Genomic DNA, 25,251 nt, shown 5'->3' with positions numbered 1-25,251 from the left:
TGGGGACCGTGCCTTAGATAAGCTGCTCCCTGATTTACCTTCCTAGGACATGAGAGGCATACGTCACCTGCAGTGCCTAGAGGCAGCAAAATCCTCAATCCCTCACCATCTGTAAGTGTCACATTGTCTGTGTTTCTGGAGAGAGGTTTAATTCTATTCTTAATCTGTATTTCAGCTGGTTGGGCGCCTGGCTCCGTCAGGATTGAGGAGGGGGAACGGGGAGGTACAGAAGGTTGGCTCCCTGCAGTTGGAGGCAATGATTTGAAGCAGGCGGTTTGAAATTTAAGGCATGCGGGCTACAACTGTCAACTTACCGTACCTTGTATTGGTGCTTCTATTTCCTGAGAAATTATTAAATGGTTGCTAAACTAAGATAAGACACACAGCAGTCCTGTATTGTGAAATGCATGCGTACACCAAAGATCAGATTTATTGAGGGAGTTTTTCTCAAAGGTCCACAATGGGTGTGGGGAAGAGAAACACCGTGATATCTGGGGTCCCCCCAGCGTTTGTTGATTACATGTACAGGAGCTTCAGTGTGTATGTATGTGTGTGGTAAGCATGTTTGTCTCGCTCATTCAGTTTAGGTCTCTACTGTTTCAAATTTTAAACCTAAGCTGTAGAATCAATTTTGGAAAAGGATTTTATAAGTTTTCACACAGAAGGATAAAATTTCACAGTTACTGATCACTAATTCTGTTAGTCAGAAGAATAGTGCTGCTGTCTCATGCTCCTGAAAGTAACAGCTGACATCCATTTTTCCAGTGTACTGAAGGTAAAGTGATCACCCAGGATGCTGTAAAGTTGGGGAAGTTGAGTACATCAACACCCACTCCCACAGAGATGTCAAACATCCAGGACTCAAAAACCCAGGAAGAACTGGATAACAGCGGGCTCTGGCAGAATAAGGCCTGTGATGAGGAGACACCCACTCTCCCCACTGTTACCCTTACATAATGCTTTTTCTGCGTTGGAGAATGAAGAAACCCCAGCAATGGATATTCAAGTGATTTCTAAAAGTGAAGTCACCTAATGCACCCAGAAGCCCTGCAACAGAATCAAATGTCATAAAAGAAAGCTGCTTCTGCTGGGAGACTTGATCATTACAGGGTCCAATTTGGGAGCACTTTTTGATGGTGACACAAGAGCTAAATGCATTCCAGGATCCTCAGCTAGTAGAATGCAAACCAGATATGCCAAATCATTGAAGAAGTGTTGTGAAGATGGACGAGAATGTGGACCCCTTGCTCAAGGTGGAGTTGGCGCAACCTGAGAGGGCGAACCTCAGCAGGCCTCCACTGTCAGGAGGCGAGGCCAGGCTGTTGCAGGGGCCGGCTGGAGATTCACCAATACCAACCCCGTTCTCCATGGGTTGAGCCATTGGGTGCGGGGGCCGGCTGGTCTTAGGTGGGCCCCTGTGAAGACGGTTGGGTAACAGCCGGAAGAGTTGTCCAAAGTCAGTCCAAGATCAGAAGCCAGAGAGTTGCCGATAGCAGTCCAAGGTCGAAGCCAGAAGAGTCACCGAAAGCCAGTCCGAGGACAGAAGCCAGAAGATCCGTCCACAGGAACCAAAGGATGGGAGCAGGAGCAGGAACAGGACTTGGAAGGCAGGAACAGGACTTGGAAGGCAGGAACAGGAATCAAGGCACCAACGAAGCACAGAGGATTCTACTGAAGCGAAGCAGACTTGTTGCCAAGTTGAGGAACAGGAAGAGGAGGCCCCTTGAAATAGTTCTAGGCCCCAGACGTCATTCAGGGGCTGGACTGCAATTCATCTGGCTGGCCCTTTAAAACTCTACAAGAGGCATGGCCGCACGCCTAGGGAGTGCCCGGCCTGGAGAGGGCTGCCGGAGGCGTTGGTTTGCAGCCTTGTGCCACGAAGAGGAGGTTGGTTGTTGTCCCCTCCGCCACAGGGGGTGGCGTAGGTTCGGCGGCAGAAGCCGCGAAGGCAGCTGGGACCTGGCACATGCGGCGAGGATGTCTCCCGGGGCCGTGCGGGTCCCGGCATCAGAGCAAGAGGTAAGGGGGGCCAGCTGCGGGTAGCCGCGATCGGCACGCCTAACAGTACCCCCCTTTTTAGGGCGCCTCCCTGCGGGTTTCGGTTTGGATGGATGGGTCAGATGGAACTGAGCAAGGAGACCCTTGTCCAGGATATTGGTGATCAGTTCCCAAGTATTTTCCTCAGGTCCGAAACCTTCCCAAGTTAGCAGATACTCCCACTTCTTTTTGCATTTTCTAACATCTAGAACTTCCCAGACTTGATAGGTGGAGTCGTCCTAAGAGGAGAGAGGTTGCGGTTCAGGTGGAATTCGGGATGGCCATGTCAATACCACTGGTTTAAAGAGCGACACATGGAAGGTGTTGTGAATCTTAAGGGAGGATGGGAGTTGAAGCTGGTAGGATACAGAGCCGACACGGCGGAGTATCAGAAATGGACCGATGAAGCGAGGGGCGAGACACATAGATGGCAGTTTCAGGCAGATAAACTGTGTACTCAACCACACTTTCTGGCCGGATCTAAGAAGTGGACTCGGTCTTCAATGCAGGTCCGAAAAGTTTTTGGATGCCTGAATGGCTTTGTGCAGGGTTTGTTGGGTGAAAGTCCATAGTCGATGCAGCTCCCTGGCAGACAGCTGGGCAGCTGGTGACGGGACCATCATGGGAATGGGCAGAGGTGGGAGGGGTTGCTTGCCATATACTATCTGAAAGGGCAAAGAGCCGGTGGCGGCAGATGGGTAGGAGATGAGGGCAAATTTGGCCCAGGGTAGTATATCCGCCCAATCATCCTGCTTGTTATTCACGTATGCCCGCAGAAATTGTTTGAGGGTCCGGTTAGTTCTTTCTGTTTGGCCATTGGTTTGTGGATGATAGGCTGATGTAAATTCCAGGGTAACATCGAATTTCCAACAAAAGGATTTCCAAAATTTAGCGGTGAACCGGGGTCCGCGCTCCGATAGGATGACCTTGGGCAGACCGTAAAGGCGGAAGACCTGGTGGATAAACAGCTGGGCTAAATGAGGTGCAGAAGTGAATCCTGGTAATGCCACAAAGTGGGCCATTTTCGAGAAGCAGTCAATGATGACCCAGATAGTAGTGTTGCCTTTGGACGGTGGCAAGTCCACAATAAAGTCGGTCGAGACGTGTGTCCAAGGCTCGCTGGGAATAGGTAGTGGGTGAAGCAGGCCCCAAGGCCGTCCTGTGGGATTTTTGTGACAGGCACACGTGTGGCATGATTCCACATAGAAGCGGGTATCCTTAACCATCCCAAACCACCAGTAAAACCGGCGAAGAGTAACCAAGGTTCAGTGTTGTACCAGATGGCCTGTGCTGCAAGAATCGTGTGCCCAAGTCAACACTTGATCCCAGAGACATGGCAGAACAAAGGTTTTCCCTGGTGGAATTGATGTGGTGGTGGCCAGCAGAACCCGAGTTGGGTCGATGATAAAGCTGGGGGCTTCTACGATATCCGTGATGTCGAAGGTTCGAGAGAGCGCATCTGCCTTCAAATTCTTAGCGGCTGGGCGATACCATAGGACGAAGTCAAATCTTGAGAAGAATAAGGCCCATCGGGCTTGCCATGGGTTGAGGTGCTTGGCCAGGTGCAGATACTCTAGATTCTTATGGTCAGTATAGACTGTAATCTGGTTCTGGGCCCCTTCCAACCAGGGGCACCATTCTTCAAAGGCCATCTTGATAGCGAGGAGTTCCTTATCACCAATGGCGTAGTTTTGTTTCGCTGCAGAGAATTGGTGGGAGAGGAAAGAACAGGGATGGAGGGTATTGTTGGTGGAGTATTGACTGAGGACAGCCCCGACTCCTTCAAAGAAGTATCCACCTCGACAATAAAAGGACGTCAGGGGTCTGGGTGTCAGAGGCAGGGTTCATGGAGGAATGCTTCCTTCATGTGGAGAAAGGTGGGGACGGTGTCGGGTGGCCAATGCTTGGGGTTGGCTTCCTTATGGGTCAGGGCAGTCAGGGGGGCCACCAGGGAGGTGTAGTTGAAGATAAATGAGCAGTAATAGTTTACGAAGCCTAAGAATCGCTGTTGAGGTCTTAATCCGGAAGGCTGGGGCCAATCTTGGATGGCTTTGAGCTTTTCAGGATCCATGCTAAATCCCTGATTAGAGATGATATACCCTAAGAATGGAAGGGCTTCTTGCTCGAAGATACATTTTTCGAGTTTAACGAAAAGCTGGTTCTCTCGAAGACTTTGAAGTACCTGGGAGACGTCCCTGCGGTGAGCTTGCAGAGACCAAGAGAATACCAAAATATCATCAAGGTAAATGACAATGGACTGGTACAATAAATCTCGGAAGATTTCATTCATTAGGTTTTGGAAGATACCCGGGGCGTTACAAAGTCCAAAGGGCATAACTAGGTACTCATAATGCCCATCTCTGGGGTTGAAGGCCGTCTTCCACTCATCACCTTCTTTAATGTGGACCAAGTTATAGGCTCCTCTAAGATCCAGCTTAGTAAATTTATTATTTATTTATTTTTATTTAACACTTTTTTTATACCGGCATTCGTAGGACACATCATGTCGGTTTACAAGTAACTGAGAAGGGAAATTACAATGAACAAGGGAGGGGCTAACTGGGTAATATGCAAAATACAAAGGAAGAGAGTCAACAGCAGAATTACAACTTTTTGCATTCAAGTTAGGGTTAAATATGCAAAAGAACTTATAAACAAATTAAGCGAGGCATGTACACTTGAGAAATTAGCATATGAGGGCTTATATACAGTAAGAGGAGGCAAGTGCACATATGTATAGTTAAAAGCTAGTGGGGGGGGAGAAAGGAGGGAGGGAGCAGGGGGAGAGGGGCGGGTGGGGTAGAGTGAAGAAGGGTACAGTAAGGCACGAGTACTTTGAGGGAGGGGTTGCTAGGGGGTGAGAGGGAGGGGTAAAGGGGGGCTAGGAGTGCAAGGGAAGGAAACAGGAAGGGGTGGTATGAAGGCTGAGTGTGAGCTGAGGTGGTTCGTTTTTGTTTAACGACAAAATTAGGGTTGAGAGGAGTTGGGGTATGCCTGTCTAAAGAGCCATGTTTTGATTCCTTTTTTGAAGTGGCTCATGGATGGTTCTAGGCGGAGGTGGATGGGGAGGGAATTCCAAAGTGTGGGGCCCGCAATAGAGAAGGCTCTATCTCTGGTAGTGGTAAGGTGCCCAATTTTAAGTGAGGGGATTTGGAGAGTGCCAGCAAGGGAGTTTCTCGTGGGGCAATTAGCTTGGCGGAATTGTGGCATATTTTCAAGCCAGGGTGAGTTGTTATTGTATAGAGTGTTATGGAGGATGGTGAGTGTTTTGTACTGGGAACGGAAGGCGATGGGGAGCCAATGGAGGTCCTGGAGTATGGGAGTGATATGGTCTGTTTTTCTGGTGTTTGTAAGGATTCTTGCCATGGTGTTTTGGAGGATTTGGAGGGGTTTAATGGTAGATGCTGGTAGGCCTAAGAGGAGGGAGTTGCAGTAGTCGAGTTTGGTTAGTATAGTGGTTTGCATCACAGTACGGAAGTCGTGGGCGTGGAGGAGGGGCTTCAGTTTTTTGAGGATTTGGAGTTTATAGAAGCCCCCTCTTAGTAGTGATTTAATGTGGGATTTGTAGCTTAGTTGATTGTCTAGGGAGACTCCTAGATCTCTGACACTGGGGGGTAGTGTGTGAGCTAGTGAGGCGTTTTGAATCATTTGATGGATTGAATCGATTGGTTGATTTGCTAGGATAAGGATTTCAGTTTTAGAGGCGTTGAGTGCTAGGTGTAGATTGGAGAGGAGGGAATTGATGGATGTCAGACAAGATTCCCAGTATTGAAGGGTTTCATTGATGGATTTCTGGATGGGAATGAGTATTTGAACGTCGTCTGCATATAAGAAGAATTTTAGTCCAAGTTTAGAGAGGAGGTGGCATAGTGGGAGTAAGTATATATTGAAAAGGGTGGACGATAGAGAGGAGCCTTGGGGTACGCCTTGTGTAAGGGGAATGTGAGCGGAGTCGTTCGAAGAGTAAGTCGTTCGAAGAGTAAGTCGTTCGAAGAGTAAGGGGAATGTGAGCGGAGTCGTTCGAAGAGTTCTGAAATTAATGGAAGTGGGTAGCAAACTTTGATTGTTATCGTGTTGAGGCCGCAATAATCAATACAGGGGCAGAGTGTCCCATCCTTTTTGTCCACGAAAAAGAAGCCAGCTCTGGCTGGAGAATTGGACCTGTGGATGAACCCTCTGTCCAGGTTTTCCCGGATGTAGTTGGACATGGCCTGGGTCTCGGTAGGTGAGAGAGGGTAGGTATGCCCCCGGGGCGGCTCTGTGCCAGGTAGTAAATTGATGGCGCAATCAAATGACCAATGAGGTTGTAACATCTCGGCCCCTTTCTTGGAGAGCACATCTGCGATTGAGACATATTGTGGCGGCAAACCAGCTGGAAGGGTAGTTGCAGTCAGGCATCATTGGGGAGAGACAGGTTTGAGACAGGTCTCTTGTCAGGCAGGATGCCAGCAGAGCAATTGCACAGTCTTCCAGTTGAATTGGGGAGTGTGCTTGCAGCCAGGGGACCCTTAGCACAATGGGGTGTATGGACCAATCAAGTACATGGAAAGCTAGATTCTCCTCGTGAAGCACCCCAGTGTGGATTAAGATAGGTGCGGTGATGTGGGTAACTCGACCCAGTAAAGGCTCACCCTGAATAGAAGTGAGAACCAACAGAACCGGAGAGCAAAAGTTGGAGATGTTCCACCAAATTCTTCATATTAAAGTTGCCCCCAGCCCCTGAGTCCACCAAGGCCAAAGTGTGGAAGTCGAGAGATTCCATCTTCAATATAACAGGTACTGTCAACGGAGGAGCGGGTGAAGCAAGGCCTAGGAAGAGTCCTCCTTCAGGACCTAGGCCTGGGAGTTTCCCGGACATATCGGGCATGACGCCAAGACATGCCCTGCACCGCCGCAGTAGAGGCAGATACGGCCCTGCCAGCGTCTGAGGAGTTCCTGAGGGGATAGTTTACCCCGACCCAGTTGCATGGGTTCCTCCACTGTGGTTCCCGGGGAACTCGAGTCGGCCTTTGGGGAAGGTGAACGCCGAGGATGTCTGAAATTGGTGGAAGATTTCCTTGAGAATTGGATCTCCCGGGAGCGATCTTGGAGATGTCTGTCGATGCGCCCAGTCAAGTCAGTTAGGGCATCTAATGATTCCGGTAACTTGCGGGCTGCGAGCTCGTCCTTGAATTTGGGACTTAAACCTTCCAGAAAGATGGCCCTCAGACAATTAGGGTCCCAGTGGATCTCAGAGGACAAGGTTCAGAACTCAATCACCTACTCCGATTGAGTCTGGGAACCTTGGCGTAAATGAAGGAGAGTCGCCCCAGAGGCTGCCTACCGAGTGGGGTCTTTGAACACAGTGCAAAAGAGAGCTAGGAAACTGTTCAAGTCCCACAGTACAGGGTCGGCATGTTCCCACAGGGGAGATGCCTAGGCTAGGGCTTTCCTGTCAAGAAGAGAGCTAGTTGTCAAGAAGAGAGCTAGTTGTAGGCAAAAGTACATACTGCACTGATTAATGAAGCCCCTACAGGAGTGAGTCCCCAGCGAAGTGGGAAGGAGAAGGTAGGGGAATCACCAGGCGGCTACCTGGTATCGGAGGTGAGGCGGTAGGCATCGGCGGTGTGACAGGAATCGTGGAAGTTGCAGAGTCCAAATGCCGATTTAAGTTTTCCACAGCTGAGGCGAGCGTCTCCAGGAACTTCTGCTGCTCAAGAATCCTTTGAGCTAGGCCCGGAATGGCTTGGAGGGCAGAGGCCTCTGCCGGATCCATGGACTTGGAAATCTGTTGCAAAGACGGACGAGAATGTGGACCCCTTGCACGAAGTAGAGTTGGCGCAACCTGAGAGGGCGAACAGTACAGTACTGTTGGCTTACAGTACAGTACTGTACTGTTAGCCGGCAGTGCTGATACAGTACTGATACAGTACTGTACTGTTAGCCGGCAGTGCTGATACAGTACAGTGCGCTCCAAAGGAGCGCACTGTACTGTATCAGCCTGTAACAGGGAGAATGTTTCTAATGTCTGGGTGGGTGTCCACCTCAGCACCAGTGATCATCAAACAGTATGGTTTGACATCACAAATAAGACACGGAGAAGTCACACGAAGACCCGAGTTTTGCATTTAAAAAATATGGACTTTGTCGAAATGGGGTCGTACCTGGAGGCAGACCTAGAAGACTGGGAGAAAATGGGATAGGTGGAGCAATAGTGGGCCAAACTAAAAGGAGCAATTATAAAAGCAACAAATCTATGTTAGAAAAGTAAACAAAAGTAAGAGAAATAAAAAAATGATCTGGTTCTCAAGGGAGGTGGCTGACATAATAAAAGCAAAAAGAACAGCGTTCAAGAAATATAAAGGATCCCAAAAAGTGGAACACAGGGAAGAATATCTGGTGAAACTGAGGGATACGAAGAAAGCAATCAAGAAAGCAAAAAGTCAAGCGGAAGAAAGGATAGTCAAAGAGGTAAAGCAAGGAGACAAAACATTTTTCAGATACATCAGAAAAAGAAGAAAGATCTGAAGTGGTATAGTGAAATTGAAAAGTGACAAGGATCAATGTGTGGAGAGAGGCGAAGAAAAAGGCAAAAATATTAAACAAATATTTCAGTTTGGTGTTCACTAAAGAAGACCCAGGAGAAGGACCATCGCTAGTTAACAAGACTGTGGATGGGGGTGGAGTAGACGAAACTCCATTTATAGAAGAAAATTAATAGGAAGAGCTACGAAAACTGAAAGTGGAAAAAGCCATGGGGCCTGATGAGGTTCATCCCAGGATACGAGGGAGCTCAGAAATGTGCTGGCAGATCCGCTGCATGACCTGTTCAATAGATCCCTGGAAACAGAAGTGGTGCTGAGTGATTGGAGAAGAGCGGTGGTGGTCTTGCTTCATAAGAGTGGGAGCAGAGAGGAGGCAGGAAATTCCAGGCCAGCTATCTTCACCTCAGTGTTGGAAAATTAATGGAGATTCTGCTGAAGGAAAAGTTAGTGAACTATCTACACTATACAGTCAGGAGGATTGCTGGACTTGAGACAGCATGGATTCACCAGCGGAAGGTCCTGTTGGACAAATCTAATTGATTTTTTTGATTGGGTGATTAAAGAATTGGATCAAGGAAGAGTTCTTGATGTTATCTACTTGGATTTCATCAAAGCTTTTGATACAGTCCCACATAGGAGGCTTGTGAATAAAATGAGAAGCTTGTTAATGAGCGCCAAGGTGGTGACGTGGATTACAAACTGGTTGATAGATAGAAAACAGCGTGTGATGGTGAATGGAACCTACACCGAAGAGAGAACGGTGTTAAGCGGAGTGCTGCAAGGAATCGCTGTTGAGAACGGTCCTGTTCAATATCTTTGTGGGCGACATTGTGGAAAGGACTGAAGGTAAAGTTTGTCTATTTGCGGATGATACTAAGATCTGCAACAGAGTGGGCACGTCGGAAGGAGTAGAGACAATGAAATGCAATTTAAGGAGGCTTGAACAGTGGTGAAAGATATGGCAGTTGGAATTCAATGCCAAGAAGTGCAAAGTCATGCATCTGGGTTGTGGTAATCCAAAAGACACTATCACCCCAAGGTCCCTCTCTTGCTCCATGCTTGGAGCAAGAGAGGGACCTTGGGGTGATAGTGTCTAGCGATCTGAAGATGACAAAGCAATGTGACAAGGCGATAGCTAAAGCTAAAAGAATGCTGGGCTGCATAGAGAGAGGAATAACCAGTAAGAAAAAGGAGGTAATAATCCCCTTGTACAAGTCCTTGATGAGGCCTCACCTGGAGTACTGTATTCAGTTCTGGAGAACGTATCTCAAAAGGGACAGAGACAGGATGGAGGCGGTCCAGAGAAGGGTGACAAAAATGGTGGGGGTTCAGCATATTTGACTTAAATATGTATACCCTGGATGAGAGGACGTGCAGGGGAGATATGATACAGACCTTCAGATACCTGAAAAGTTTTCATGATGCATAATCAACAAACCTTTTCCAATGAAAAGAAATCAATAGAACTAGGGGGCATGTAATGAAACTCCAGGGAGAACAACTCAGAATCAACGTCAGGAAATATTTCTTCACAGAGAGGGTGGTGGATGCCTGAAATGCCCTACCGGAGGAGGTGGTGAAGACTAAATCAGTCAAAGATTTCAAAGGGGCATGGGATAAACACTATGGATCACTAAATGTTAGAGGCTGGAAATGAAGAAAAGAGTGCATGGGGTGACTTGCTGGTGTGGCGGTTACTACTCTTAACCAATAAGCCCTCATACTGTTGATGCAACTCCATCATTCTCTCTGCTTCAATGGCAAGAGGTGACGGGAAATTGGACTCAAAGAACAACCAATAAGATCCCAGGCTTGATGATCTGGAAGGCTGTTAGGTTTGGGGGGAATTGTATGGCATATTTTGGTCCTTTTCTGCCGTCCTATCTAATGTTTTAATGTTTCTATGATTAGTGAAAAGTCCCTCAAGAGATCCCCGGACTTGTACACTCCTGCTTTCTCCTGGGCTCCAGGCAGGGGATCCTGAGTCAGCACTTACTCCTCCCCCTTCCCTCTGAGCTCCAGGGGAGGGGATTCCAGGCCTTGCACCAACCACATGACACAGTAACCTGTGTGCTCCATAGCTTGATCATTTCCATAGTGGCTACTGCAGCAGACACGGCACAGTCCTTTCAGGCTAATTTTAAAACAAGTGAGCATGCACCCATACATGCGTGTATTGGTGTGCAAGCCAAGGAACGCTGGAATTTTAAATTATGCGCACATTTGTGCATGCATGTCTTAAAATACACCCACCACTCATAAGTATGCGCCTAATTTTAAGAGGTTACTCGAGTAGGCTTAACACATGCATTTTCCATAGGACTTTGCCAGCTTTAACACACGTATGTAAGTGGATTTAAAAACATGCTCATGAGAAGGACATTCCAGTTTTTCCAAGAAGTCCACCAGTTTGCCCAGTCAATATTGAGGCCTTCCAGACCCCTCTGGTTCTTCATCCTGCACGTACCCCAGTTGACCTGGACCCCTCACTCTGTCATGTAAGCCCTAAAATGCGAGATCTGCTGACTTGCTCCTCATCAGGAGCAGCAATAAATTTACATGGCTAACAAGCTAACGCATGCTGCAGTCTCTGGTTGTAAAATATGGAATTATGCATGAACATGTTGGCCCCTCCCCAGAATGCCCATGCCCCACCCATGCCCCGCCCCTTTTCTGTCCCCTTATTCTCGGCGCGCGCATGGGTAAATACACGTGTAAATCACGGCTTTTTAAAATCCATGTTGCTTGCGTGCGGCCCACATAGAGCATTTTTGCGTGAGCAAATCTTTTAAAATTGACCTCTTAATTTTCTTCTTTAACACAGTAAAATGATATGAACTACTTCAATCAAATACATGGAAATAAAAGATAACAAAGAAAAACACCCCCCCCCCCCAAAAAAAAAAAACCCTATATAAGGTGATTCCTTTTTAGTGGACTAGCTTTCGAGCTAATACTTCATTTTTTGGATCAGAATAAACTCAATTAAAAGGAATCACTTATCTGTTTTTGTTATTATTGGTTAGCTTTTATTCCCATATAGTAAATGAAGGTAAGGCATGGTGAATTGCCCCATTCAGTTTTCCCAGGGGGCAGAATCAGGGGTGGGGTCAGTATAGTAGTGGTAAGGATTAAAATCTACTTCCACCCGCATCTCCCCCCCCCCCCCCCCCCCCCTCTCGTGTCCTTAGTCTGAAGTGGGGATTTGATCTTGAACCGAGGGGGAAGCTTTGCCTCTCAGCTCTTGGGGGACTAAGAAAATAAAAACTCTTCACACACAGTATAGTGTTCCAGTGAAAGTCTTTACTGTAAAAACTGCTTCTTCCACAGTCATGATTTGGCAGACTGTGCATTTTCTGGGTAAAGAATGAGTTGTCGCCCGTCAGCATTTCATACCTGCAGCCTTTGGGGAGTTCTTGTATACAGTACCTTTTAGGACATCCCTGGTGTACCTAAAGTCCCGTGTAATTGGACAACTTCTCTGTAGGAGAGTCTCCTCTCCTCTTGCTTGTTTTAAATACTGTGGGGCACTGACTTCTTTTCTCCCCCGACTTGTAGTACCTTCGCTGGCTCCTTGGTCACACCGACCGGACAAGTCGGCATAAAATCTCTTCTTTCCTTGGGGAATCACAGCGGACTGCTGTTTGGGTCCTAGGTCCCTTCTGGTCAGGAGCGGTTCTATCAATAGGTAATGTGAGGTGGTTGGGGGCAGCAACAAGTGACCCCCCCCAAACACCCCCCTGTGACGGCCGCCTCACCTTTCATTTAGACGCCTGCAGGGGGTGAAAGACTCATGCAGTGGTGTACTATACTGATATGCTGGCAGGAGGATGGCCTTATGTGGCAGTTAAGGAACCTAAAATGCCACTGAGGTTCCCACCCCCTCTTCTGGCAGAAGGAAGGAGACCTGAAGTGGGTGGTGGTGTTGGTGTGGGGGGGGGGGGGGGGGGGCGTGGGTGGAAGTGAGAAGGAAGGGGTGGGGAGTGAGTGAGAGGTGATGGAAGGAAAGGGAATGAGTAAGAAGGGGTGAAGGAAAGGGGGACTGTGAGATAGAGAGAGGGAAGGAAAAAGGGGAGGGTTGAGAGAGAGGAGGGAAGGGAAGTGGGTGTAAGGGGAAAGAAGGAAAGGGTTGAGAGGGGAGGGAAGGGGATGTGTGAGTGAGAGGGAGGGGGAGGGGGGAAGGGAGAAGGAACGGGAAGGAAGAAGGGAAGGGAATATGAGATGGAAGAGAGGAGTGAGAGGAAAAATAGGGGAAAAGGGAGAAGTGAATTGGGAATTGGGACAGGCAGGGAAGTAGAGCGGGAACAAGACAGTATAGGAGCTGCTATGAGAGAGTGCAGCACACCCCCCCCCCCCCCAGCTCCCTTCTGTTCACTGATCTCCCACTTCTCCAGGGGCCACATGCTGGGGAAGGACGGTAGGGTTCCTGGAAGTGCCACAGCTTCCCAGATATATTATTACTGACACTATCTGCCACTCCCCTGAGAACCCTGACCCCTCTTGCTTCCCCCCAGCATTTCAAATCACCAAAAGGGTCAGGCTCCGAGGGACTCCTGCTCAGCCTCCTGGCCCTTCTCCGTGACTTGACCCGCTCTGCACCTTGGGCGGGAGACTGCTATTTTGCTCTCACCGTGCCTCGAGCCGCCCCTGCTTCTGGACAACCTAGCTGGAACTCTCCTGAAAGATAGGAATCCTTTCCTTCCTCGGGAAAAAAATCCTAGAGTAAGAGCTATCATCCGCTGCCTAGGGAAACTCTCACTCCTTCTTGTCCTCAGCCTTAGCTGCTTTTGGAATGAAAAGTGTTGCTTGCTTACTTTGATTTATTTGGTGGGCCTTGATATCTCGCTTTTACATATTAAGGTCAAAGTGGGTTACACCTTCAAAAAGAGAGAGAGAGTTCACAGACCCCAGTCTTTGGGTCTGCAGCTACCCCCTGCACACAAAATCTTCTGTACTAATAGGAGAGGACTGAACTTCTGGAAACCTTACATGATATTACTGTCAAAAGCAAATTTCATTAAAGCACACCCCAAAAGGAGTGCTTGGTACCTCCACCACCACCATCACCACCATGTCCTTCTAAATGGGACACATTTCTTTAATGGGGAATCTAAAAAAAAAATAAAAAAGCCCTACATATCTATTAGCAGCAAACTTTCTAGTATCCCACCCTCTTTGGAGATAGCTGAGATTTTAAGTAGGTGGACAAAAAAATAAACGAGGCAGCAGAGCAATCAATAACGATACCATAATCCAGGGTTTCAACCTCCTACCTAGGGTTTCATCACTGTGAGATGAAAATGTGGATCACAGCATAAAACTCATTCCTTTTCCGTCTTGCAGTGCTGTCTCATTTGTGTCTTATTCTTCACTGTAGGTCGCTGCGGTTGCAGTTTCAGTACCCACTCCGTGCAGACTTTTCTGCAGCTGATTTTACCTGCCTGTTTCTTTTCCTTTTGTGAACATTTTAAGTAGGTGACCCTCAAACGTCCTTGCAGGATGCAGGTGACAAGGGTGGAGAAGTATCCCTTGCCACTGTAGGTATGAAACTGCTGATTGTTGTGCAGTGCAAATAAGGAGCCTGTCCCTGTTTTCTTTAGGACCCAATAATGGAATGGGTTGGCCTCCCTTTTTGGATAAAGGCAGAGCCCTAAGGAGAGAGTGTGGATTGGTTTCACTGTCTCTGCCTTTGACCGTGGGCACAGACATCCTGTGTGCTGCATCCTGTTCCCCTTGACATGTGTCTGCATTGGAGTGGAACCAGCTCTCACTTTTCCAGTTCTGCTTGTTTATTTTGATCTGATGGATGGGCACATGATTATCAGAAGCTGCATGGTAGACTACAATAATATCTAAAATTAACCTACTGGGTAAAGATCATATGCTGCCTGCTGGTTAATCTCCTGTTTGATAGCAACATATAGAACTAACCACAGCAAACACACAGCTGGTAATTCTCACCCCTGCTGGCAGTACACCGAGGCCACAGGTTCTCAGACATGGGATTTATAATTGGAATTTCGCTAAAGGCATCAGGATTACACATCCATGTATGCAGATGGGGGTGGGAGTACGTATTTTACAGCCCTGTTATATTGTCAGAGATGCTTCTTTATTTATTTAAAATATTTATTACCCACATTTGGGACAGGGGACAACAATACATACATAAAATCAATAAAAACTCAAAAGACAGAATTCAAAATCCAAATATTGCCAAAGACAGACACCGACCATAATACAGGCTAATTGTTGCAAGTTCAAGATATCCACAGGGGAAGACATGAGTAGCTGCAGGTAAACGAAAACATTAGATGAGGGTTTCAAATGCTTTTTTTGAAAAGATAAGTTTTGATTGCTTTCTTAAATGCCTCGGAGTCTTGTATGATGCGGCCTTATTGGCATAAAGGATTCCATAATGTAGAGCCAGCAGTGGAGGAAGCCTTTTCTCGGGTTTCTGTTAGACGAACAACCCCTGGAGATGGAATTATCAAGGAGGTTCTGAGTTGATGAGTGAAGTGTATGTTCTGGAATGTGAACTTTTAAGGTTGCAGAAATCCATGGGGAGGTCTTGTTATGTGATAATACGATGGGGAAAAAGTATGAACATATTACACCCATTTTAAGATTGTTACATTGGCCTCCAATAAAATATCAAATACAGTATAAAGTCTTAGGTACTAATCATAAAGTAATAAATAACAAAGACTCAGACTGGCCAGCACTACATTTTCACACTCCTCAAAGAAATGTAAGACCATAAAAACATAAGAAATTGCCATGCTGGGTCAGACCAAGGGTCCACCAAGCCCAGCATCCTGTTTCCAACAGAGGCCAAACCAGGCCACAAGAACCTGGCAATTATCCAAACACTAAGAAGATCTCATGCTACTGATGCAATTAATAGCAGTGGCTATTCCCTAAGTAAACTTGATTAATAACCGTTAATGGACTTCTCCTCCAAGAACTTATCCAAACCTTTTTTAAACCCAGCTACACTAACTGCACTAACCACATCCTCTGGCAACAAATTCCAGAGCTTTATTGTGCGTTGAGTGAAAAAGAATTTTCTCTGATTAGTCTTAAATGTGTTACTTGCTAACTTCATGGAATGCCCCCTAGTCTTTCTATTATCCGAAAGTGTAAATAACCAATTCAATTCTACTCATTCAAGACCTCTCATGATCATAAAGACCTCTATCATATCCCCCCTCAGCCGTCTCTTCTTCAAGCTGAACAGCCCTAACCTCTTCAGCCTTTCCTCATAGGGGAGCTGTTCCATTCCCATTATCATTTTGGGTACCCTTCTCTGTACCTTCTCCATCGCAACTATATCTTTTTTGAGATGCGGCGACCAGAATTGTATACAGTATTCAAGGTGCGGTCTCACCATGGAGTGATACAGAGGCATTATGACATTTTCCGTTCTATTAACCATTCCCTTCCTAAAAATTCCTAACATTCTGTTTGCTTTTTTGATTGCTGCAGCACACTGAGCCGAAGATTTTAAAGTATTATCCATTATGATGCCTAGATCTTTTTCCTGGGTGGTAGCTCCTAATATGTAACCTAACATCGTGTAACCACAGCAAGGGCCACTTTTCCCTATATGCAACACCTTGCACTTGTCCACATTAAATTTCATCTGCCATTTGGATGCCCAATCTTCCAGTCTCACAAGGTCCTCCTGCAATGTATCACAGTGTGCTTGTGATTTAACTACTCTGAATAATTTTGTATCATCCGCAAATTTGATAACCTCACTCGTCGTATTCCTTTCCAGATCATTTATATATATATTGAAAAGCACCGGTCCAAGTACAGATCCCTGAGGCACTCCACTTTTTACCCTTTTCCATTGAGAAAATTGACCATTTAATCCTACTCTCTGTTTCCTCTCTTTTAACCACTTTGTAATCCACGAAAGGACCTTGCCTCCTATCCCATGACTTTTTAGTTTTCGTAGAAGCCTCTCATGAGGGACTTTGTCAAATGCCTTCTGAAAATCCAAATACACTACATCTACCAGATCACCTTTATCCACATGTTTATTAACCCCTTCAAAAAAATGAAGCAGATTTGTTAGGCAAGACTTCCCTTGGGTAAATCCATGTTGACTGTGTTCCATTAAATCATGTCTTTCTTTATGCTCTACGATTTTGATCTTGAGAATAATTTCCACTATTTTTCCCGCACTGAAGTCAGGCTCACTGGTCTATAGTTACCCAGATCGCCCCTGGAGCCTTTTTTAAATATTGGGGTTACATTGGCCACCCTCTGGTCTTCAGGTACAATGGATGATTTTAATGATAGGTTACAAATTTTAACTAATAGATCAGAAATTTCATTTTTGAGTTCCTTCAGTACCCTAGGATGCATACCATCTGGTCCAGGTGATTTGCTACTCTTTAGTTTGTCAGTTTGGCCTACTATATCTTCCAGGTTCACATTGATTTTGTTCAGTTCGTCTGACTCATCACCCCTGAAAACCATCTCCGGAACTGGTATCTCCCCAACATTCTCATTAGTAAACACAGAGGCAAAGAATTCATTTAGTCTTTCTGCAATGGCCTTATCTTCCCTAAGAGCCCCTTTAACCCCTCAGTCATCTAATGGTCCAACCGACTCCCTCACAGGTTTCTTGCTTTGGATATATTTTAAAAAGTTTTTATTATGAGTTTTTGCCTCTATGGCCAACTTCATTTCAAATTCTCTCTTCACCTGTCTTATCAATGTTTTACACTTAACTTGCCAATGCTTATGTTTTATCCTATTTTCTTCAGATGGATCCTTCCAATTTTTGAAAGATGTTTTTTTGGCTAAAATAGCCTCTTTCACCTCACCTTTTAACCATGACGGAAATCATTTTGCCTTCCTTCTACCTTTCTTAATGCGTGGAATACATATGGACTGTGCCTCTAGGATTGTATTTTTAAACAATGTCCAAGTCTGTTGAACACTTTTAACCTTTGCAGCTGCACCTTTCAGTTTTTTTCTAACTATTTTCCTCATTTTATCAAAGATTCCCTTTTGAAAATTAGTGTTAGAGCTGCAGATTTACTTATTGTCCCCCTTCCAGTTATTAGTTTAAATTTGATCATGTTATGATCGTTTTTGCCAAGTGGCCCCACCACCGTTACCTCTCTCACCAAATCCTGCATTCTACTAAGAATTAAATCTAAAATAGCTCCCTCTCTTGTTGGTTCCTGAACCAATTGCTCCATGAAGCAATCATTTATTACATCCAGGAACTTTATGTCTCTAGCAAGTCCTGATGTTACATTTACTCAGTCAATATTGGGGTAATTGAAATCTCCCATTATTATTGCACTGCCAAATTGGTTTGCTTCCCTGATTTCTCTTAGCATTTCATCATCTGTCTGACCATTTTGTCCAGGTGGAAGGTAGTATACTCCTGCCACTATACTGTTACCCAGCACACATGGGATTTCTACCCATATAGATTCTACTGAGCATTTAGTCTCTTGTAAGATCTTTATCCTGTTGGATTCTATACCCTCCCGGACATAAAGTGCCACACCCCCACCAAGTTGATCCTCCCTATCATTGTGATATAATGTGTACCCTGATATAGCACTGTCCAATTGGTTATCCTCCTTCCACCAAGTCTCTGTGATGCCAATTATGTCAATCTCATCATTTGCTGCTATACACTCTAACTCTCCCATCTTACTTCTTAGACTTCTGGCATTGGCATACAGACATTTCAAAGTGTGTTTTTTGTTTGTTTTAACAACCTGCTTTTCAGTTGTTTGGGATAATTTGGAAATCATTAGTTTTGGTGATTTTTTACATATAGGTATATGGACTATGTTTGCTTTTAATGGAACCTCTCTGTTGGGATGCCCTAACTCTCCTGTTTCATTAGTAACCTTCAAGGATACATTTCTCCGAACATGCACTGCTGAGAGACTGTCCAGCAGCAAGAGGGAGTCTTTCCAGTCTTTTGCATTGAGTGCCACATATATGATTTTTTTACACGCCAGCAAGAGATTCTCCCTCCACATAGGCCCTATGACTGTGCCATAAGACTGAAACCCAACACTGAGCCACCGAAGGGTAGGGTGTACCCTCTCTCAGCTCTTGAGAATAAAGCAATGTCGGAATACATTGAAGAAAATCTCCAGAAGGGCTTTATCCGACCATCAAAGTCGCCAGCCGGTGCAGGCTTTTTCTTTGTGGGGAAGAAGGACGGTACCCTAAGTCCATGTATCGATTACTGAGGTCTAAACGAAATCACAATCAAAGACCTTTACACCTTGCCGTTAATCTCGGAACTATTTGACCGACTGCAAGGGGCCAAGATATTTTCAAAGCTTGACCTGAAGGGGGCCTACAACCTCATTCGCATTCGGAGTGGCGATGAATGGAAAACGGCCTTCAATACGCGAGACGGCCACTTCGAGTATTTAGTAATGCCGTTCGGGTTGTGCAACGCACCCGCCATTTTCCAAAATATGATGATGAACGACATCTTGCGGGATCTGCTGTATAAGAACGTTGTGGTCTACCTGGATGATATATTACTCTTCTCCCAGGATTTGGACACCCACATTGCAGACGTCAAGCAAGTACTCCACCGTCTTTGTGAACACCGGCTATACGCCAAACTCTCTAAGTGTGAATTTCACAAAGCCTTTTCTAGGCTACATCGTGTCAAAAGAAGGCTTCCAAATGGACCCTCACAAACTTGAAAGTATCAAGAATTGGTCCCAACCTACCAGCCTGAAGGCTTTAAGGAGATTCCTGGGGTACACCAACTATTATCGAAGCTTCATAAAGAACTACTCTTCTTTAACCGTACCCTTAACTGCGATGACCCGCAAGGGTGCCAACACTTTAAAATGGTCGGCAGAGGCCATTTCCGCGTTCGAGAAATTGAAGACTGTCTTCTCCACAGAACCGTGCCTGCAGCATCCAGACCCCAACAAGCCCTTTATCGTCAAAGTTGATGCTTCAGATATGGGTGTGGGGGATGTGTTAAGCCAAACAGGAGACTCAAAAGCCTTACGTCCCTGTTTGTTCTTCCCACGAAGATTTTCTCCTGCCGAGAAAAACTATGGGATCGGCCACAAAGAGCTCTTGGCAATAAAGCTTGCATTCGAGGAATGGCGGCCTTGGCTTGAAGGCACTCAACATCAAATAACCGTATTCATGGATCATAAAAATCTAGAGTATCTCTGTCATGCACAACGCCTGAATTACAGACAGGCCAGATGGTCCCTATTTTTTAATAGGTTCGACTTTGTGCTCAAGTTTCACCCTGGAGATAGAAACACCAGAGCAGACACTGATGAGCCTGATGAGCCACAGCACATAATTGACCTGAAGAAAATCCTCTTGGCATCGACCCAGTCTGTGCTCGCTGGTAAAACCATCGTTCCAAAAAGTCTTAGGAAGAAAGTGCTCTTTTGGATGCACAATTCCAAGCTGGCTGGCCATCCTGGCCAATGCCGGACCCTGCTCAAGATACAGGAGCTATATTGGTGGCCTACTATCAAAAAGGATACCTATTCCTACGTAGCATCCTGCACCAATTGTGCTAAGAACAAACCTGCCTCTGGACAACCGTGGGGTCAGATGCAACCACTGCCAGTTCCAGATCGGCCCTGGTCGCACATCGCTACTGACTTTGTAGTCGATTTACCTACTTCCAGAGGAATGAATACCATCTGGGTGACAGTGGATTGATTTAACAAGATGGCACACTTCATGGCGCTCCCTGGTATACCTTCAGCCTTGAAGCTCGCAAAGCTCTTCATAAAGCACATATTCCGCCTCCACGGACTACCTTCTCACATCATATCTGACCGTGGGTCCCAATTCATGGCACAATTCTGGAAGGCCTTGTGCAAGTTGTTCGACACCACTCTAGACTATACTTCAGCCTACCATCCGCAGTCGAATGGCCAAACGGAATGGATGAATCGTACTATGAAGCAGTTCATTCGAGCCTATGTCACGTCATGACAAAACAACTGGGCCGAATTGCTTCCATGGGCTGAATTCGCCATCAACTCTCATCCAGCAACATCTACTGGATTGTCACCATTTGAAGTGGTTTATGGACGTTCTCCAACTCCACCACCTCTACTGAAACTCTCAGTGACGTCCCCAGCAGCTCAATCCACTGCTGATGATATCCATGATCCGGGGGTTCAGACAAAGGACATGCTGATCAAAGCGAGTGACCGTGCTAAGAAATACTACGATGCGCACCATTCGCAAGCCGCAGTCTTCAAACCAGGAGACAAGATCTGGTTGTCAACCAAGCACCTCAGACTTAAATTACCCTCCTCTCGGTTTGCTCCTCGCTATGTGGGACCATTCCTAGTCCTTCAACGTATTGGCAATGTCACCTACCATCTGAAGCTACCGCCTGGGCTCAACATTCATAACGCTTTCCACGTTTCACTTCTGAAACCACTCATACTCAGCGAATTTTCTTCCAAACCTCAAGATCCACCTGTCATCAATGCAGAAGACGACTTAGAATTCAAAGTCGAAGAGGTCCTGGATGTTCGTAAAAGAGGCAATACTTTTGAATACCTTCTGAAGTGGGAAGGTTTCGGCCCCGAAGAAAACTCTTGGGAGCATCAGACCAATATTCTGGACAAAGAGATGCTTCGTCAGTTTTACCTCACGTATCCTTCAAAACCCAAGCCTGGTACCCGAAGAGGAAATCGCCCTTTGAAGGGTGGTACTGTTGTGACCGTCGCTGCCCGACATCTCCACTACGCCCACCTTACCACTTTGGTGACTCCCTCTTTGCCTGTTGGAAGTTTGGCTGCCGCGGCTTCATCTTGCCGTTCCCCTCCAGCGTCCCCGGACTGGCTGGACGCTGCACACCACCATGTTTCCCAGCAGCCTAAGGGCGCACGCGCAGCACGGCCCTGACTCAAGTACCAGCAGTGGCGCGAACCTCAGGGGCTTCCCCCTGAGGTGACGTCATCCTCACCAGATATTTAAGGTCTCTGAAATCGCTAACGATTCGAGTTAGCAAGGGTTTTCCTCCAGGTATTGGCGGATGGGATTCGCTCTCCGCATACCTTGCTACTCTGCCTCCTCGGACTTACCAGGGGTACCCACTCCTTGGGGACCTCGCTTTCTCTTTGCTTTTCAGATCGCAGTCTGGAATGGGTACTCGCTCCTCGAGGGCCCTCGTTTCCAGACCTGCTACTGAATACCACTTCTGCCAGGAAGTCATCGCTGCCTACAACACCAATGAGTTACCATCGCTCTCTCAGAGCGTTCCCTGGAACCAGGTACTCGCTCCTCGAGGGCCTACTTCATTCCAGCTCCTGGGCTGCTTCTAAGAGACTATTGTGTGAGTGTTACCATCAAGGTTCTGTTCCTTAACTCTGCATACTCTGCCTATTCACTATATTCAGTTTCTCTACAGCTCAGCCATCCTGGGATCGCTGTTCCAGTATCTGAGGGACTACAGCCCAGCCGGGCGCTTCCAGCTCACTACTGCCACCTCTGGTGGTTCAGTATACTGTTTAATAAAAGAACTAGTGTGTGTCTGTCTCCAAACTCTGAGCCTGACCGGTGGTCCCTCTCGAGATCTTCCCCCGGGGGTGTGGTCATCTGCCACTGGCCCAAGGATCCACCCACAACTACCACGAACACTAACACAGTGGGGGAGCGGGACGTGGAAAGGAAATAATGCACTATCCCACTTGCCACCAATGAGGTTTCTCTTCCGGGAGGAATGAAGGTAAAGGTAGGGGGTGGTTGTGAAGGAGGTGAGTGAGGGAGATTGTGGAGGAAGGGAGTGAAAGAGGGTGAGTGAAGGGATTAAGGGGAAGGGAAGTCGGGGGTAGGGATGGGGAGAGAGCAAAGTTGGGGAGAAAAAGAAGCCAAAGGGAGAGGATGAGGCAGGGAACGAGAGCAATCAAGAGTGGGGCCAGGGGGAGAGATGAGGGGCTGAAGGAGAAGAAGGAGTAGAGTGAGATAGGTGGAATGCTGGAGGGGGAGGGGCTGGGGCAGGAAGAAAAAAGAGAAGAAGAACATCGTTATTGTTGGAGATGGTATGTGGGGACCACCGAGCTTTTGTTGTTTTTCTTGGGGGAAGAGCTGTCCTCCTTCCCCTGCTCCCAGGTCTCTTCCCCCACTAGCATTTCACCTCCCTCCTCCACCTCTTCTCCCCTTCAGTCTCTCCCCTGTCTCTCTCCACACTTACTCTCTTCAGCCTGCACCATTAGGCCTCCTCTCCCTTCGGCCTCCCTCCTCTCTTCTCCCTGCTCCCACACCTCCTTCTGCTGTTCTTTCTGCCCCCCTCCTAGCAACCCCAACATAATGTTATATGGGTACTGCTGAGATTTTGTCATTTTTCTTGTGGGGCTGTTATGTAACACAACAGTCCTCACTCCCCTCAAGAACATTGATTGGGGCCTGGCTTAGTCTAGAAGGAAATGCATGTCTGTTTTTTGGTGCTCCAGTGCTGAATTGCATGCAGAGTCTGGTTTCTTGAGGTTACCATTCTACTTTTTGTGTGCATCTTTTTGTTTTCAATGTGGTTTCACTCATTTTGTATTTGTTGAGGGTCATTTTGCATGTGTGACTAAGGTGATGCAATATTGGGTGTTCCGTTTACCGTGTTGGTGAGCGCGCGGTTGAATGCATATTTTGTAAGCGCTAAAGGAATGCCAATGCAATATCTGGATTAGTGCATCCATAACGCGCGCACAAAATCTGTGCATAGGGAATAGCGCCAATGGCATGTTAATCCTATTTAAATGGGACAATTATCTATTAGTACCCGATGTAGTAACATGCACCAAAATTTTGTGTGACCATAGCGAGTTTTTTTACATTTGAAATTTTGCGCCTGCCTTTCCCTGGCGTTATTGGGCTGGAGCTAGTGGTAGTTGGCAGTTCCTGAAGTTTTCCTGCCTTTCAATCATGGAAACTATTTACTTCCTTGTTGTGCTGACCTTCTTCTTGCATCTCAGAGCAAGAATTAGGGCAGCCTCATAAGGGAGGGTGATTGCAAAGAATCCTGCCAACAACAGAAGACCAGAGGACCATGCGGCGGCGCAGGCACAGGTTAGCATATGACTTAAATCCTTTTAAATCCTTTTTTAAAACTTGTCGATTGGACATCCAATTCTGAGGCCATCACAAGATGCCCTGGACTTCGGTGACAGTAACATCATCAAAAGGACACCTAAAAGTTGAATGGACATTATTAGAACAATGGATGCCAAAGTCCAAGTCGTCTATGAAAGCCTCAGAATTTGGGTGTCTTTAATTAACAAGGGCCTTTTATGAACCCTGAAGTTTTGGGTCTGTTTAAAAACGTGTGCTTTTGGATCTCACCTACCACACAGCTGTGATAAGCTGAGTATGTGGTTGACCTAACTGTGTTTAAAAAACATCTGATGGACCCTCGGTCTGACCCAGTTTGGCATATCTTATGTTCCTTATGTTGTTATGTTTTCAGGTGCAATCCAGAGCCATCCGTAGACCCTGCAGGCAGCGTCTTATTTGATCACGCACAACTCTCCTTGAATTGCCTGAGTCAGAAGTGGCACAAAGATACCATCTCAGCTTTAGGGCAATTGAGACCCTGTATGAGGACCTGCGCAATGATATTGATCCAATCGCCTCTCGCAACCATGCAGTCCCTAGACTGGCGAAACTTCTGTGCACCTTGCATTTTTTTGCCACAGGAAGTTTCCAGAATATAGTAGGACTGGTTTGCGGGATGAATCAGTCCTCAGTCTCACGACACTTTGGACCGGTTTTGAGGGCTATGATGAAACGTATGCCACAATATATTTATTTCCCAGTGGACCCAGGGCATCTGCAGGAGATCCGGCGTGGATTCTTTGACATAACTGGGTTGCCCAAAGTATTAGGCACAATAGACTGCACCCATATCGCACTGACCCCCAGCTTGGAACAGGAGAGTGAATTCTGCAATGGGAAATCATTCCATTTGATTAATGTGCAGGTGGTATGTGATGCGCATCAAAGGATCCTGAATGTAGTATTGAGGTTTCCAGGGAGCTGCTACAATTCCTACATCCTTGCTTGTTCATCGCTTGGAACTGATTTTCCTGAAGGGAAATATGGAGATGGCTGATTGCTCAGTAAGTAACAGTAGCTATCGGAAATCTTGATAGACAACCAGGTGGCAAGGAGGAATGCAGGACCCTGTACAAGTTAATTGTTTTATCCAGAAAGTATTTTAGTACTATTGTACTATTAAGGTGGGTGTGGTATAAAATGAGCCAGTTATGTATATGCTATATGAAGTTGTGTATATATGTGTTTCGTGGTGTTTTGTCAGTGTTTTTTGATACAATGTTGCTTACCTCTTTTATAGATGATGGTGGCTATGGCTGTAAGCTGTGGTTGCTGACTCTGCTCCTGGTCCTGTGCACTGCGGTGGAAAGATGGCACAACAAAACACATACCAGCACTAGGTCTGTTATCGAGTGGACATTTAGTGTGCTGAAAGGACAATTCAGATGCTTGGACCAGTCAAGTGGTACCCTCCAGTACAATCCTGATAAGGTCGCATGCATTGTTATGTCCTGCTGCATAACCTCACATTGCGCTTTGTGCTGGAAGCGGAGGTCCCTGAAAACTTGCTCCCAGATCCACCTCTACAACCAGCTATGGAAGCGGACAACACAGTGTGAGGCTTGGAGGTTTG

At 46.6% G+C, this 25,251-nt stretch overlaps 1 long non-coding RNA gene across 1 annotated transcript; it reads left to right on the top strand.

Annotated features, from left to right (window-relative positions):
• On the top strand, positions 1 to 25,251 carry LOC115080538. The gene is made up of 3 exons (XR_003853592.1): positions 1 to 111; positions 24,031 to 24,682; positions 24,919 to 25,251. It is a non-coding gene; the product is annotated as an uncharacterized LOC115080538 (long non-coding RNA).

Source organism: Rhinatrema bivittatum, chromosome 1 (assembly GCF_901001135.1).
Source record: "Rhinatrema bivittatum chromosome 1, aRhiBiv1.1, whole genome shotgun sequence".
In the NCBI taxonomy this organism is placed as follows: domain Eukaryota; kingdom Metazoa; phylum Chordata; class Amphibia; order Gymnophiona; family Rhinatrematidae; genus Rhinatrema; species Rhinatrema bivittatum.
Note: the sequence above shows the minus strand (reverse complement) of the source record. Positions and strands in the feature narration are given on the sequence as shown.